The sequence below is a fragment of the Marmota flaviventris genome, chromosome 15 (genome assembly GCF_047511675.1).
Source record: "Marmota flaviventris isolate mMarFla1 chromosome 15, mMarFla1.hap1, whole genome shotgun sequence".
In the NCBI taxonomy this organism is placed as follows: domain Eukaryota; kingdom Metazoa; phylum Chordata; class Mammalia; order Rodentia; family Sciuridae; genus Marmota; species Marmota flaviventris.
The window spans coordinates 42,549,117-42,567,715 of record NC_092512.1 but is presented as its reverse complement, the minus strand read 5'-3'; positions in this window follow the sequence as shown (position 1 = coordinate 42,567,715).

Here is an 18,599-nt window from a genome sequence, read left to right as displayed (position 1 = left end):
GCATGATTCCAATTTGTTTTGTTTCCCATTTTTCTTTTCATTCAATTTTCCATCTCAAAGCGTTTGGGGGAATGCAAAGTAAATACTTCCAAATTGTCATTTAGAAACGACACCTGAAATCTCCTCCATTTAGAATGCCTCAGACACAGCCCCTTTTGTGTCAGGAAGTTGAGAAGTCGACAGAATCTGAACAAAAAGTTGACTTCGCTTTAGCCATGTCCATACATGTCCATACATTCAGCCACCAATTTTTTTGTTTTGTTTTGTTTTATATGTTTTTTATCTTATAAACTGCAATTTGGAGGAGTAAAAAAAAAAAAGCACAGGGGGATTGGTTGAAAAATAAACCATAGTATTCCCACCACCAACAAGGGACCTGTCAGCCCAACCAGCTTAAAGTCACTTTTGAACCAGCCCCTTCGTGGATGCTCACAGTCTTTCAGCACTAAATGACCTCATTTGTTGGCTCAGTGGTTTAAAAGAAGCATTCTATTTCCCATGGTTGTGCTTCATATGCTCTAATCCATAGGGATTACTGTGGCAGAATGCTTCAACCCAGTGTAGTTTTCCGGCACAAGTAATTTTCATCAGAGCAAAACTCATAGTCAATTTATAACCGACAGAGATATTAAAATCTTAAAGTTATATGGTAGGAGCCAAATTCAAATTATCTCGGTGACTTGATTTCTTTCTTTCTGTTTTTCCCCCCTTAAATTACACTTTTGAAAGTATTTTAACGCCATTAAAAAAAAAAAAACTGCAGCTCCCACGTTGGTAGAATCAAAAATGAATTTGCGTTTTGCTTTTATGGACAGCGGGTGGCCAATGTGTTTATCTTGTAGGCAGAGGGGGCAGGTTGGGGATAAAAATAGCAGTTAAGACAAAAGATTTGATCTCAATACAGAATTTTTAAATAAAGGAGAGGAAGTAGATGGCAGAATTGAAAATCTGAATGCCCCACAGAAGGCAGGTGTTGGAATAGAGGGAGCCCCAGCCCACGCTCTGCGGAATAGCAAAATGGGGACATAACCAAAAGTCCATACACACTTCCCTTCCAATATCACGTTTGGAATTTAGGGCTTCCTGAAGAGCACTATTATGTGCCTGCTATGTGTCGGGGGTCAGAGCAAAAATAAAGTGCAAGGACGCTTGTTCAATAGTCTTGGAGAACTTCAGGATGATAACAGCTGAGCATTAAACCAAGTCAGAGTCCTGTATAAGCACACCCATCACAACCCTGAAACTGACTCTGATGCTGGGTATATCTCCATGCCCATATCAGCTCCCGTCCTGTCCTCTGAATTGTGCAACAACCGTAGAGGTTTTTAATACTACCTGGGCTTTACATATGAAAACACTGCAGCTCAGAAAGCTATTTCACTCTAGCTTCAATCAGTTAGGTTGAATTCAGGTCTCCCACCAACAAGCCTACTGCTTTCTACCAGTTAACCAGTCTACAGTATACAGGAGTGAGTAAAACAATATCATACCCGAACTTTAATTCTCCAAAGAAGATCTGGACTTCAATCTGTAAGTCCAGATCTAAACATATCCTAACTGTTCTAGCTTTGCTTTGCTCACAGTATTTTTTTTCCAAATTAGTATTACCTAAATGAATAAATGCATGAATATGACATTCATTGCAATAATATTATACTTCAGCAAATTGTTTTTACATTTTTTGAAGCCACATACTTTATTTTTTCTCAGGGTTTTTTTTTTTTTACTGGTGTTTTAAATTATACTTATGATTTATAAATCTCAGGCAAGTCTGAACTTGAAATAGAAGAAAAATACATCTGCTAGCATTCACTCAAAAATTATTCTATGTGCAGGTACAATTATATCACAGTGAATTCCATTATGATGTATAAGAGCACATTAGCACCAATAAAATGTTAAAAAAAAAAACCCTGTTTGCTCAATACTATGCCAAGAAGTATACACACATATACAAATGCTAATGCAGTTCTTTCCTTTAAAGGCAGTACTACATAATTGGGCCCACAGGAAAATTAGAGAAAGCCCAGCAGTACGGTGAGCACAGAAATAAGGTGTGGATAAGGCTCAGCATGGAGCCAGAGAAGTAAATGAGACTGAGAACTTGGGAAAAGTTTCCAAAGGACAAGATGCTTTTTGAGGGTGAATAAATAGTGTTTGATGAAAATGTGGGAGAAAATTTCAGAAGTAGGGACAATGTTTGCCGAGGTTTATATGTCAAGGCATGAAAAGATGCATGTAGTAAGCAAAAATGAAGATGGGGACAAGCTATCAAAGAACCTTGTATTCCAAGCCCAGGACTCTGGCTTTCTCTTATAAGCTTTGAGGAATCACTCTGTGAACCAAATGGCATTCCCATGACAAAGACATGGTTCTCAAGCAGAAATGGAAATCCTAGGCTGCATAGTTAAAAACTGATCTCGACCTTCCCAGTCCCATTCAAAAAAATTCTCAGGTCTCTATAATAATTATCATGCAGATGTCCCAGGGTTCCTGAGCATGAGAATGGCCAGCCTTCATGGAATTTTTATAAGAATTGATTCCATATCTGAATGCCCACCCATAACGTTGGAATTCCTAATACCAGCCCTGCCAGCCTTACCACACAATTAAAGGTATATATTCTGCTTGCAAAAGTGATCAAGCATCTTCAGGTCTACAGTGGAATATTCAGTCCCTCTGGAGTCAGTACTTCTGTGGCAATTCCATGGCTTAATGAATCTCTAAGTCACCTTCTATGCACTTCATCAATCTAAGTCCTGCTGGTTTAATCCATTAGCTATAGCTCAACCCTAAGCCCTCTCTATCTTGCTGTCACTGCCCTAGTTCAAGGCTTTGTCCTGGAGAACTGCAACAGCCTCTGGGCTTATCTCTAGCCTTAGTCTTCCTCTGCTGAAAGTCATCATGCTCATAGCTGCCCAAACATTGTACAAATCTGAGCTGTTTCAATCCTTGCTTAATGGCCCCACAACCTTCTACTGGATGAAGTCCTAGCTCAGTGGTATGGCATGTAAGGCCACTCATAACTGACCTCAGCACCTGCTCACTGGCCTGACATTTTCCTCTGTCACCCACCTCTTTTCTTGCATTTCTGTGACTTAGAACTCCTTGTGACTCCTGCTTGCACTATGTGTCACATCCACGTGCATGTCCTATCTAAATTCCCTCTACCCAGAAATCCCCTCTTTGCATTCTTTTCTGGCTGTTTCTGACTCATTCTTAAATAATTGGTTCAGCTGCTACCTTCTTCAGAAACTACTCTTTGCTCCCCTTGCCTAGGTACCCCTCCTCAGTGCTCCCATACATGCTCTTCACATGACTCTTCCTAAGTTGCATTGTCATTTTTATGTAAGTGTTTATGTCCCCTCTAGACTATGAATTGCTTGAGGATTCTAATCACATCTTGTTTATCTCGAAGGTTTGACAGAGTACCTGGGCCCATTGGCATGGAAGTGTGTATATCTGATGACCTCCTATGTTGGAGTCCCAAAATGGACCAAAAGAAATTAGGGACATAGCTAGAAATAAATGTTAAAGAGTCGTAACAGGCCATAGAAGGAATAGCTTCCTTTGATTTTCTACCTATAGTTTAGAACTAGAACACTTCTTAATTACTGAATATATCCTATGGACATCCATGGAGAAAGAAAAGGGGATGGCCCTTGCTCTACCTTGGATTCCGCACAGAACAGGATTTCAAATAATGACCACCCCTTCAGGAAAGCCTAAAAGCATCAGGAGTTATTCAATTCCCCAGGACAAGACAGACCATGGGAGGCAACTTTATTAAGACAAAATTGACGAGCCCTAATGCTTTTTCCTTTCTGTCCTTAACTAAGTTGTTAAAAGGCAACCATCCATTCTGAGATGGTAAGAGAGTCTCACTTGAGGTGGCAAGACAGCCAGAAGGGTAAAACCTCTTTTTTTTTCTTTCCTTTTTTTTTTTTTCTTTCTTTCTGGAATATAGCTCAGGACTAATTTGAAGACGAGAAACGATTCCAGTGCCTTGTAAATTGCAATCCACATTGCAACTCCTAGCAGCCACAGTTCAGCACAGTTAGAAGTCAATTAAGGGAGGCCCAGGATTAAGACATCATGGAGACTGAATTATCTCACACCAGCAGGAAAGAGTCGTTTCTTCAGTTCAGGTTCATGGTCTTTGGAGCAGAAGTGGTTTCGAAGGGGAAAGAAAATGCAGGTAATTGTGAGCTGTTGCTTTTTGCAAGACAAGGAAGTAAAGAAGACTCAAACTAAATATATAGCCAGCTCTTCAATATTCCTTAAATATTTAATTTATTTTTTAAAATATTTTGGGTGCAAATTTCAAACCTGTAGTTTCATTGGGAACAGCTAAAAATAGCAAAATATGGAATAAGCCACAACATCCTACAGTTCCCTCCATATGTTTTATTTTCTTTCCCTGTTTATGGGATAAAATAGGTGAAGTAAAAGTAAAAGTTTAATTACAAGAAATAAAGTGTCAACAGTGAAGTTCACAGCCAGTTGCTGCACTTGGAGTCATGTAGCATGTTCCTATGATACAATTGTAAGGTTTTGATTGTGCAATAAAATAATTTCAAAAATAAAAACCACTAGTATGCAGGTGTTCTACAATTTTCTCAGGGAGTTTGCAGGAGCTGGCATGCATTTGATAAATGCACTCCTAAACCCCAAGCTTCTATGCAGAGGCATGTGGTTTCTCACAGAAAAAGGCTTTTGCACACCTGCAGTAATCAAATACAAACATAATGGGAGGCCAGGGGATTGACGGGACACATACCTTTCTTTCTTTAGGTGAATGTTGAAGTATTAATGAGGCCTCATATGTAAAAATGCAGTATTGTTATTTGCAAACTTGGCCCACCCACATTTTTAGTTAACTGTCACTTTGGAGATTCATGTGTGTGACTCTTCAAATAAGCACAAAGGGAACAAGCCACCTTCCAAATTATTGCAAAATTAAAAATTATAACAAGGCCTTTAAAATAATTATATTGCCATTAGAGTGAGGAGACATGAAGGCAGTTGGTCAACAAACATTTACTGCACAAGTTCTTAAGAGGAGCTCTCACACTGGGCATGAAAATAAAGAGGATGTGAATTTTTATCTAAAGCCTTTCACTGAACTCTCCAGGCCAGCAGAATCCCTTTACAGGGAGCTTTTATGCATCACTCACATTTAAAGCAGATTGAGGCAGAGCAGTCTGTGGGCATGGGGGCAGGAGCCCTCTGCACAGCTCTGCAGACACCTGCTGCTCTAAGGTTTACAGGACCTGAGAACCTGATCTCTGAGCTCCAGCAACTCCCAATGTATGCAGTAGGCATTGTATATGCCATAAAATAATTTTAATGAGGATATCATTACATTCCTAGTTTTTAAATGTTAGGTATATTTTCTTTCCTTCCCTTTGTCTGGTTAGCCAGCCTGACTTGAGCCAACTATTTCTAAAGCCTGATGACACAGAAAATTCAAAAAGATCAATTCCCAGGAAGTCTTTGTCCCACCTCCCAGTAGCTCATTTTAGTGAACATCTCTTGAGGATTCTCTCTCTGAATCAATTAGAGAGACCTGAAAGAGATCTCCCTTCCTTCAGAGCTTCAGCAATTCTTGGGAAGGAGAGGAGGGTCCTCATCTGGCTATCATTGCAGTGCTAAGAATTTTCCCACAAGGGGATTTCCCTGGGGTCCCAGGTAAAAGCTGGAGCCCTGCCAAAGTCAACAGATGTGACCAGGGCCTTCCAGTTCTCTCCTCTTCTAACCTATTTTCCCTTCACCACTGCCCATCATTTTGTCTCTGGAAACCATTGTTAGTCTCAACTTCTCCTCATCATTGGGGGAAAATTTAGGATAGGTTATTAGTCTGTGAAGAGTGAAATGAGGTCAGAGTGTCCTTTCTAAGGCAGCTCTGATGGAAAGATCCAAAGGGTGGCTCTGAGCCAACATCTGTACAAATTACTAACGGTCCAAGCCAGGAAAACTTGGTAGCAATGCCAAGTTCAAAGGAAAGGGGTATGTTGTGAATGGGAAATGAGACCAGAGGTCAGGATCCAGGAGGAAATAGGAACAAAATCAAATCAGGAAGGAAGCAGGATGATTCCAGGCAATTGTTCTGGCTCTCACTGGCCTGCTTTTGACTTTTCTGGGTATTTTGATTTGGGGGTTTGATTTTTAGGCCCAGTAATGAATAGAGGTGTTGGCTGAAAGGTTCAGAATTGGACCCAGTATGCCTCTCTGCCAAAAACTTTGAATTCTTGCCTTATCTATTAAATTCTTTTCTTCTTTAAATAATAGTTACTTCTTTACTACCTGTTGAGAGTCTAACAGAAATTTAAAAAAATGGTTCTCTCTGACCAATGATTGAAAATAAAACCTCTTTGAAAATTGGAGATAAGGAAGATAGTTAACAAAATTCTGTGCCGCACCTAAGCCAACCTAACCTTTTTCTTCTGGTATTCTTTTACTTTTCAAACTGTGTTTTTCAACAGAGCTTGAGGCACATGAAAGGAATTCCAAAAGCAGTGTTCTGTGCCCTTCCCTGTGCTAAAAGTTAAGGAAGTCATGAAAGTTGAAAATACTGCCACTGCCCTTAAGGATTTTATCATCTCAGTGGGAAAATATAGGAAATATGTGAAATGTGTGCAAATGTAAGTGTGTTTCAACTGGATTTTTCTAGGTAACAAACTAGAAAATAACAAACCATCCCAAAACTTTATGACTTAAAATAATCATTTATTGGTTCATGATTTCATGGGTTGGCAACTTGGGTTGGTCTCAGATAAGTTATCTTATCACTGCCCTAATTAGTATCTGCTGGGCTCACTTTCATATTGGGGATCTCAGCTGGGTCAGCTGGCAAATCTAGGCGGCTGATCTTACTCTTCATTAGAAAAAGAAGCCAGGCTTATTCAGAGGGCAGACAAGTTCAAAGATAGAAAAGACAGAGGCTGTGGACCTTTGGTGGATTAGGTTCCCTTCTTGGTTATTGTCATTTATGCCACAATCTGTTGGTCAAGTCAAGAGCATGAGTCAGTCAAATACAATTCAAAGATAGATAAGTCTACTCCATCTGTTTATGGGACAAGTTGCAAAGCAAGTTGTAACCAAAAAAAAAAGAATATGAAGCATATTTAATTTACTACAGTTACCTACTGGTCATATATATTAATATTCCTCTTCCATGCCAGATAAAGTCTCTCCCTTCCAAGATTTTCTAAAATTCAATTATATGATCAAACCTAGAGTTCAGTATCTCAGGAACTGCATCTGGCCCAGGAATGGATTAGGTTCCTGAGTCATAGCTCCTTGCACATGGTTTCTCTTAATCAAGAAATCTGTGAATTAAGCAAAATGTTCGCCTCACTCCTCTCCCATACCCAACAGACAATGATGAACAGCAACAGGATAATAATAATAGACATTCCATTCAGAAAAGGAGAAATGGGAAGCATATACATGTCATTGGTTCACAGCAATTTAGAAATAGTCATATGCAAGTTATCATAAGAAATAGCCCTTCAGAGACAACTAGCTTTTCTCATCCTACTTCCTGCCCAAAGAAACTTTGGAATCCAAAGTCATTTGTTCCAGTTTTGAACTGTCTTGGTCCCTTTTAATCAAGCTTGTACAACCCTCCCTACTTAAAATTTTGTGGATTTCCTATGTATCAAGCCATAGTCTGTTTCAATAGACAGGATACATGCACAACTTTTTCTCTTCATTATGTTTTCTTCTTTGGACAGTATATCAGGATGTTGCAAATTAATGCCCTAAATCTTTAGAAGTTATTTTTCCAGTTGAGAGAATCTACTAATAACATACATCTTTCAGAGGCCTTCACAGGGCCTTAAAATCACCCTCTTAATTAGAATGTATAAGAATCTTATAAATTGGAGAGAATGAGAATGAAAAATGATTTTATTTTCTAATCTAGAAAGTTCTGAGCCCTCTCTCTCTCTCTCTCTCTCTCTCTCTCTCTCTCTCTCTCTCTATATATATATATATATATATATATATATATATATATATATATATATTTTTCACTTTCTGCTTGCAAACTGAATAGTTCTTTTTTTTAAGTTGATTTTCTTCTTCCCATATATTATTAAAATTCTGCCTAGAAACCTCTTTAACCATATCCACAAGTTTATTAGCTATATTTTCTATCTCCCACACATAGTAGATGCAATAATTTTCTGATTGTTTTGACCCAAAGCCAGTGCCATGTGTTTTAAGTTGTTATGGAAGCATCCCACATAAAAACACCAATTTCTGCTTTTCCTGCCCAACAAACTACATCAAAAATTAGTGGCTTAAACATTTATTTGCTCATAGTTCTGTGGGTCAACAATTTGTACTGGGCCCAACCACATGCTGATTTGGCTGATCTGGTTATAGTCATTGCTGAATAACTGTCAACAGCAGAGACCAGCACTGAGCCCCTGATATGGCACCATTTCCTGGGGAACCCGCCAACCACCTAATGACAGTTTGATTACATTGGACGACTTCCATGTAATGGAAAGGCAGCACTTTGTTCTCTCAGGAATAGACACTTTACTCTGGATATGGATTTGCCTTCCCTTCCATAATACTTATGCAGAATCACCATCATGGACTTACAGAATGCCTTATTCAATATTATAGTGCTATGCATAGTATCTCTCTTGACCAGGGTACTTTTTTTTTTTTTTAGCAAATAAAGTGAGTTATATAGGCTTATATATTGGGCTCATCTTCCTGAAGCTGCTGGCTTGGTAGAATGGTGGAAAAGCCTTTAAAGACTCAGTTCTGGTGCCAGCTGGGTGCCAATACTTTTCAAAGCTGATATCCTTTAGGATGCAGTAAATGTTCCAAATTAATAATCAATGTATTGTATAATTTCTCCTATAGAAAGGATTCAGAAGCCTGAGAGTCAAGGGGAAAAAATAAAGTGACTTTTCTCATATTTCCTCTAATCATCTAAATTTTGTATTTCTCAAAACTTTGGGCTCTACTAGTTTAGAAGATTTGTTGCTAAGATTTTCTTTTTGCAACCAAAAAAAAAAAAATGGTTCCATTAAACTAAAAGCTGAGAGAGCCACCTTGACATGTGGGTTCTTCATGGTAGTAAACCAATAATCAAAATAGGGTGTTACTGTATTGGTTGGGGTGACTGATTCTATCAAGGGAATTGGTTTGCCACTTGAGAGATTTTCTTCTTCCACCAACTAATTCTGACACCAGCTGGGTGTTCTAAAATTCAATTCAATTCTCAATTCTGTCATAAACTACCTAGTCTTCAAACTCTACAGATTTTAGGCGTTTTACAGTCCCACAAAAGTACCTTTACTTCAGACTCCAGTCACAATTATGAGGTCCCCAGCTTACCCACACTTCTGTCCAATTGACTATGAATTCAGAGTTTCCTATAACTTATCTCCTCAGATTTGATAATCTGCTAGCACAACTCACAGAACCCAAGATAATGTAATACTTACAATTACAGTATGTTATAAAGGATATGAATAAATAGCCAAATTAATTACTTAGGGTGAGGTCTGAAAGGATCCCAAATGCAAAAAGTCCAGTGGAGTTCAAGTGCACCCCCCCCACCACCACTATTACATTAATGTGTCTACTAACCCAGAAATCCCAGAACCTGTCATTCAAGAGCTTCTATGGAAGGATTCATTATGTAGACACAATTGATTAAGTCACTGGCCATTGGTAATCTCAGCCTCTACTTCCTTTACCCTCTCAGGTGTTAAAAAGTGGGGCCAAAAGTTTCAACTCTCTGAAAATGCTCCTGTCACATTTAACACTTGGGAAATTCCAAGGACACTAGAAGTTCTGTGTCAGAAACTACGGACAAAGACCAAATATTTTTCTTATTATAATATACACAATGGAGGTAGACATCTTTAAATGCTCCCATTCTCTATGATAATGAAAATAAATATAAAACAACAATATCCCAGTATAGGTAGGACTGCTAATGGTAGAGATCTTTCAGGAGTGAAGTATTAGGTTCCCTTCCTACCACCCAGAAAGAACCGTGATTATATGAGTGACTTGCTTGGGCAAAGGAAATATGGAACCATAAGAAGGAAATAAGAAATACCAGCCATGACCATCTGAACCCTTACAGAAAATGGAACAGTAATGCTTCCTAGTATTTCTCCTTAATTTGATGTAAGTATATTTTTGTTTCTCCTCTCCAATTCCCCTAATTTCTATTGTAGTTGTCAACATTATATATCATGATTTAAATCATAGGACATCAAGAGAGTATAATTGAACTAAAAGAATGAAAATTCCCCAATGAGCAAATTGACACACAAGACTTCTTGAATCCTCCTTTGGATTAGAGTTTTTCAATTGTATCATGTAAAGCAAGACTTCTCTTCTTAGTTTGACGTTAACATGGTTAAAAGAGGTGTATATGGATATCAAGTTATCAAGGTGTTGTCTGTACTGGATTGTTCTATTGTCAACTTATTTAAGCTAGGTACTAATTTTTCCTGGAATCCCCTCCCTTGTATGGTTCCCAATTAGAGTTAGCCAAAGAGATGGAAGAGAAGTAGCATTTATTATTCTCAGGGTTTTCAGTTAGATAAAATGGAAGACTGATCAGAGGTGCCAGGAAGGTTACAAAATGTCCTCACTCTTTTCTGCTTATGTTTAATTCTTCTCCCTGACAGGTGGTACTAAGACCACAGCAGCCCCTGATCCACTACCTGGCTCTTGGTGATCAAACCACAGAAACAGCAGTTAAACAGAGATAAGAGCGTCCCAAGCATTTCCCCATGTGCTCCTGGCCCCACTTTGGCAACCAGATGTCCCGGCTTCTCAAATTCCTCCCCAGGTCGCCCACTCACCCCAGTGCTTGGGAATGAACAGTTAGTGATCTTCACCAACCCTCAGCTCCTCCATTGAGGCTTCTTCACATGCCCACTTTCCCCACAGTTGCATAAGGTTTAATATCTACAATTTATCCCATAATATGTGCTGTATTTCTGTTTCCTGACTGAGCCCCCAAATGAATCAAGGCATCCAAGAATATGTCAGGACAAGCCACTGAAGAAGTATTTTTAAATGGGAACACTACTGGTCACTATTTTCCCCAACCCTGAGAGTTTTCCCCATGAAAGGGGAAGGGGGTCCACTGGTGAAACTCTCCTGGCCTCTCTCTGTCTCCTGTCTCACTCTTCAGTTGATAAGTTGGAATAAAGTAAGTCTGCATAGCCATCCCTCCCTCCTTCCCATGGGAGTGAGGCTATACACGGGCAGGGCACATTTGCTCTAAGTTTGACAGAGGCAGATCTCTGTTGTGGGCCCGCTCTGCCCCTGATGGAGACAGTAGGATAGTCCCATTCTGGATTATAAAGTTAATTTGTCACCCTCTCCAACATCTGGTTAATCCGAATAAATGCCATAGTTTGACCTTCATCTGTCCTATTCTGTGTATTTTCTATCAATCAGGTTCAGAATTCATATGATGAAGAGCAGTGTTCATTGTGGGGCTCCTTGAACCTCAAAAAGGATTACTCAAGGAGAACTGCTTCAAAAAGTTTTCTGGATAAAAAAGGGAATAGAATAAAGGAGAAATGAGAAGGCAAGCAGAAGCAGCAGCATGAGCCAAGAAAGGACACCATTGGTAAGAAAAGTAAGGTTAGCCTGAGGAATACAGCTAAAATTTTCAAGCAAATTAAAAATCATGAAAGGATGAAGTTCAACAAGGGACAGGATAGTGGGTTAGCTGATGAAGGACCTTGAAGACTAAATTTAAGTTTTTAATAACAGTTACTTTAATTTTGCTCCAATTATTCCACTTCCTCCTAATAATAAATTTTATGATCAGCTCCACTTCCAATTTAATGAAATATGCAATCAGCTCTTTTATAGATCTCTCTTATTGCTAATATATGCTTTCTATATCTAAATCAGAGAAATGGCCTATCAATACTAATAATGGGCCTGGGTTCTTATTAGATTCCCCTGCTTTATTTGACTTTGCTTGGAATTATTTGTCAGTCTTACAACATTAAAATTATTTCTCAGGCGTAAAACTCCTTTTCTATGCTGTAAGAATTATTTCAGGGGGCTTTACTAAGAAAGATAAGAGAAATACAATGATAGGAACATTTTACCCTAGCCTAGTGTCTGTCAGAAATGTAACCAATGAATTTTGTCTCTCCGTGTCTGAGTTCATCCATGTGTTATGAATCACACTGCTGGAAAATGCACCAATATTTCCCTTTGGTCCCCTTCCTCTCTTCCTTCTCCCTCTCCCACATTTCAAATTCATTTTTGTTTCTGTTCTGGGCCTAATGAGACTGTGATCAATGGGTCTCAAGTTGACCCTGCCTTCCCATCTTCAATCACACCTTCTCTGTCTAATCCACTACACTCTTCTCTTTGTCAACTGATGGATTTATTTAGTTAAGACAACTAAAAATACAATCATGCCTCAACTCCACAAACAGCCCTCCGGTTTGATTTTCTTCGTTTTATGAAATCCAGCCAACCGCAGACACTAAACTATGCTTTTACAGAATCTGTCTCTGAGCTAATGGTATTTTCTTTTTCTGTGAAGACCTTTTAGAATCTGCCTCTTTCTGCTCAAGATATTTCATGGGTGGCATGCTCTGCTGGATGGCTTCCTGAGGCCAAGGTTCTTGGGTAAGATCTCAAAAGCTTTTCCCCTTGGCAATTTTCTGCATGAGTTACATCCTCTTTCTTCACTAACTGGGGACTCAGTGCACAGCCAACACCTGCCAAGGGAATGTGAGGATGCCCGCAGCAAGCAGCCCATAGATAACCCTGGTGACCAAGGACAGGAAAAGGGTACAGCTTTTCATACTCGATCTTATGAGAGTATTATATGTGCACATTATTGAACAATGTGGACAAAATGCTTTCTCAAATGCCATCCCATTTGTTACTTTCAACTTTCCTAAGAGTCCACCTTTTCTCTTTAAAGTAGCTGGGTGTCTGACAGTTCAGTTACCCATTTATTCAACATGACACCAAGTGGATTCATCAAGTCATCTTCCTCTTCCTTCCTTCTATGCCAAGCCCCACAGCCACCTGACTTCTTCTGGGAACCCCTGCTGCCACCACAGGCTACATCTTTATCCTGAGCCTCCACAGCTGTCTCCACACACTCTGCCTTCTCCTCTTCCTACTTTTCCATTCTACTCGGTCCTCTCTGGGGTTCAGAGCTTCCTGTCATACTGACATACTCCAGCCATGGATGTTTTCCAGGTCCTGGATACCATCAAGGAAGAGCTGCAGAAGCTAAATGCCACCAAGACACTCATGAAAACATACCTCTATGCTTTGGATTACTCTCTATACTTTAACTAATGGGAATAACAGAGGTCCACTGCATATGCAGAGGAAGGGATGAGGGGTGGGATATAAGTGTCTCTCTCCCCCTTCACCTTAGCCTGATTTGTTTTTAAACTTTTTCTTTTTTTCTTTTTTTTTTTCACTAGGATAGAGGGATTCATTTTAACCTGAATTTTATGTAAGTGGAATTAAGAGAATACACTGTGATTCCTCCTAATATTTCCTTACCTAATACATTTCTGTTGTCCTTACATCCTTGCAACAACCATATACCTACATTATCTATCACCATGATGATCTTAGGTACCTTGAAGCACCACTTTTCCCTGGTAAACTTGCTTCAAGTCTACTTTCAAATAGTGGCCTGCAACTATGCAGAGAAAATGGAATTTTTTTCTTACTAATCCAATTTGAGTTCTCACCAGTGTAACAGATCTCAATGAAATTCATCTTTTCTTTTTTGTTATTTGTATATTCAGTGCTTTGATTTAAAAAATTCATATTTTAGCTGTGCACAGTGGCGCACACCTGTAATCCCAGTGTCTTGGAAGGCTGAGACAGGAGAATCCAAGTTCAAAGCCAGCCTCAGCAACTGTGAGGCACTAAGCAACTCAGTGAGACCCTCTCTCTAAATAAAATACAAAATAGAGCTGGGGATGTGGCTCAGTGGTTGAGTACCCCTGAGTTCAATACCCAGAACAAAATAAAAAATTCATATTTATCAAAGGAAGAAACACATAATGCATAATTGAATTTCAATACCACATGGGAAATATGGTCATAGATGTGAGAACACTGATTGTGCAATGGACAATAAGAAAATCATTTGTGCAGCTAGTCTATTACATATTTTAATCTTCAGGTTCCTGGACATTTCATAAGAAAAAACTATCAGATAACATCATTCACATTTTTCATAGCAGTAACACATTCATGGGAGGGTACTTTTCAGGATAAAGCAATTGGGAGAAATAGTTTCCTTATAGCGGCCTCAATATTCAACCAGGAGGACAGTCAGCAATTAATGACATGGAAGTCACACAAGGAACAATAGGGAAAGTGGGATTATTTTCTTTTTAAAATAATTTGCAATGCATTTTTCATGCAATTGCAATTAACCAAATAGAAAAGTTTGGGACTATCTCGACGTATTTTTAAAAGTCCCTAATAGCACATATTACATCCGAGTAATGTCTGATATCATTCTAAATGCTTTCTCACATTCCTTCATTTTATTCTCTTTACAACCAAGTGAGACAGTCAGAAAGTGCATTAGTTTTGCAAATGAGAAAGTAGAGGGATATGAAGTCACTTGCCAAGGTTGACACAGCTAGTTAGCGACAGTGTTGGATTGGAACCCAAGTTTGTGGAATGGCCAACCAGAACACCCAGCAGCACATCAATCTATTATGCGAGTTCCATACTGGCCGTGAGCTTCCAGGCATTCCTGGAATCCATGAAAATTGTATTTTTGATTGAAACTCTACCGACTAATTATGTTCTGTGTCCAAGCCAAAGAATGCCATATTTAATTTAGGAAAATGGAGGTTTAAATGTAAATGCATCCAACATCTTGCGTGCAAGGCTCCTGCCTTGAATTTCTTGTAGCACCTCTCTTTCAATGAGCTAAGGAAAGCCTATAGCCTATTGCTAATCCTCCCAACATGCCTGTGAAAGGCCCAGTGGGCAGTTTTAATTATGCCTGATTTACAAATAGAAAAACTGAGACACAGATGGTGAAAAATGAAGCTGAGTAAGGGATTTTCCCAGAACCACTAGCATATCAGACCCAGACCACTGCTTGCCAGACCTGCACAATCTCTAGTTGACCACGTTTTCTGAGAAAGGTGCCTCAGAGGGTTGATATGTTTTAGAGACTCAGGTGTGTTTCAGCTATTATTCACATATATTACGAAAGGTAGTAAAATAAAGGGTTCAGTAGGGTAGTAAAATAAAGGTTTGTTGTGTGGAGGCAAATGATATGTATGGAAAGTGCTTGGTACCCAGAAGAGGCAGGCAGTCTGGGCACAAGAAACAGTGACAAAGAACTTAGTCTCTTCCTTAAAAGAAATGGTCAATGCATTTGGAAGAAAGGAAGTAAAAAAGAAAGTGTGGGAATCTTATAAGATAGTTTTATTTTCTGTAACGTGGAAGGTTTGGTTGTCTGAATATCATTTGAAAATGTATATTTTAGCCTTGACATTTCTTAACATTGCCCTTTCTATGTAAGTCAACTGCCACCTCACTGTTAAGGCTTCTTTGTTTGAATTACCAATAGTTGGCCCCACTGAATCAATAAATTTTATGCAGACACATTCTATGACAGTTGGTCTTAGCCTTAATGTAAAAGAATGACAAGCTGCTTTTAAAGTAACTACATATATTTGGCTATATTGCAATAGTTCATGAAATGTTTATCATAAAACCAAATCTTATTCTTTGTAACTCCTATTCTTCATCTCCCAAAATAAAACACCTCTCTCTTTCCTACATGTCCCCCCACCCCATGCAGCCTGATACACTCTGATGGGGGTAGGGTGTGCATTAGGAGTTTGAAAACTTTGCTTAGCAAATTCAAGGAAAAAACATTAGAAAAAAAATTCATGTAATTCACGAGCTGCTTGGCTTTCTTTATGGTTAAATTCAATCGTCTACCCCTCATTTCTAACACAGAACCCCCTGACACTAAGGAAGCCTGGAAATGGTTATCTGGCTTCTGGTTTGTTAGACACAGATGCTCTGCTCAATATGATATTATGAACTACATCTACATTAAAAAATAATGGGCAACAAAAAAAAAGCTTGATTGCTTAGAATGAGGGATTGCTAAGTATGGAAAAATTGAATCACTTTTCACCTTGCCTAGGTAGTATACTACCTATTCTTTCAGTGTTTAATCCCATTATTTATTGTGTGAAAATAAATAAATAAAAATGGGCTGACAGAGTGGCAATATAATATCATTTAATCTGCAGCTCACAGTGCATTTAAAAATAATAATTTTGAAAAGAGCATTTGAAAACATTTGATCTTAAAAAATGCATATTTTGCTTATTCTAGTGTTTGTTGATTTGAAGGCTTTGAGGTCAGCCCAGTAAATATTCAGTTTGCTTGGCACAAACTGTGCAGGAATCTAATAGAAAGCAATATTGTTGAAAATGGATATCAATTGAAAACAGAGAGCAGTGTCAACTATTCCCCACTGGGAACAGACAACAATAAAACCAGTCAAGCATTACACAGCCGAGCCTGCCAAATGTCATTAGAGTGGAGAAAAAAGGAAAGGAACATGGTAGGAAAGAAGCACTTTGCTTTATTTTTTTCCCTCCAATTTAAAAAGACACACACACACACACACACACACACACACACACACACATTGGCAAGGGGTAGAAGAACAGAATTTGGAGAATAGGACAATAATACCTAGCATTGTCCAAAACAATGTCACCACTCCCTTAGGGCTGGCATGTTCACTTTTCCTTCCAAAAGTAATTACGTTACAAAGATTTTCAAATAATTTTTCTGTTTCTGCAGGTGATTATTTTCCCTCTAAAATCTCTTTCAATCAGGTGCCTTTGTAATCACAAAGTTGCCAAATCTTAAACTAGCACGGCTATGATACTTATGGCAATCACGCTTCTATCATCATTTAATTAATTGATCTGAGTTCTGGGCTTTTGAAAATGTATACTTTGTCATTGTTATCACCACGCTTCAGTGGAGAGCCTTTCAGAAGGTATGGGCTTCAGAGAGGCCCTATCTCTGGGTGAAAAGATAGTTACAGTACTTCTGAAAATCTGTTCAATGATGAGAACTTGGGGAAAGAATTGATGGGAGGAGGGACCAAGGGGTAAAAATATCACCACCCCCAACCTCACCTGAAGCCAGAACTGGGAACCGGTGGCTTTGCCCCAAAACTTCTGCCATATTTGTGGCATTTTCATTGATGATTTGTAAATTTTCAAACAAAGAAAAATTGTCTCCTACAGACAATGGTCAGGCTGCCGAACAGCCAGCCAAGAGCTCCCCCTAGTGAAGTTGCACACACATTAGTGTGAGCGCTCTGCTGCACACCACATACACACACAGCCTTAACCTTGAATCCGTCCAAAATGTTGTCCACCCACATTCTTTTAAAAGAGCATAAAAAAAAAAATCCCAAACTCACCTGAATTTTTCCACTATGCATTGGTAAACCCCACACCCAGTGGTAAAGAGCCAGAGAGAACTCCCTCAGAAGGCAAAAAACTGTCATTCTGATCATCTCATTTTGAAATAGTAATAATCACATATTGGCTCCAAATCTGCATCCTAACGTAGATGCTATCAATGTAGAAAGTCCTTGGGGGCAGCTTATTACTAGGTAATTAGCATAATAACTTTGTTGTGTAAACAAAATAAAAGACAGACTTGAACACAAGAAATATATCTTAAACCGCATTGGTATCTACAGCTTCTAAAAAAAAAACAACACTATTTTCCTTGTCCAATCTTTTATTTTTGGTGCAGTATGATTGTGATTAAACACTTGATAAGTACAGCTGCTTTCTATGTAAGTATACCTGCACACACACGAGCGTATATTTTATTGCAGAACAATATACAGAACACTCATCCTACTCATATTTAACAGAAGTAATTTGCTATAACACCAGCATTGCATGTCCCAAGTCAACCCTAATTCCTTCAAATACATTTTGGATTCCTCCAAAAAGATACTTTATTGATTTTATGATTCTTGATAGGGCTCTGAAGGGAGACTAGGCGTTCTTTAGGGGGAAGAAGGTAGCAAATGTAGAAATCAAACAGAGATGAAAGGGATTTAATGTCTTCCTAAAATTCTTTGAGAGACATCTCAACATTTTTAGTAAATACAAATGACTACAGTTTTATAATTAACAGCTGCTTATGTTAAATACCGAGTGCTCCCTAGTTCCTGCTAATATATTTTTTCTTAAGTTGTAGATCCACAAGACAAGGGATAATAGCTCTAAGATGCTAAAGGTAACCCTAGAATGCAGTTTGTGAGATGCCACACAATTACACACAATCCTTGAAGCTGGCTAACATCAAAACGATACAGGATTGATTGTTTTTTATGTAGTGTGGCTTTTATCACCAGGCTATTTGAGTTAAAATCATATGCATGTAAAAAACAAATTCAAATAAGCCCATTGGCTTATAAACACTATTTTTATCCCAGAGGTTGGTGACAATTAATGCTAAAGTCTTTGCAAAGCTTTGGTGGGACCTGCTGCCATATC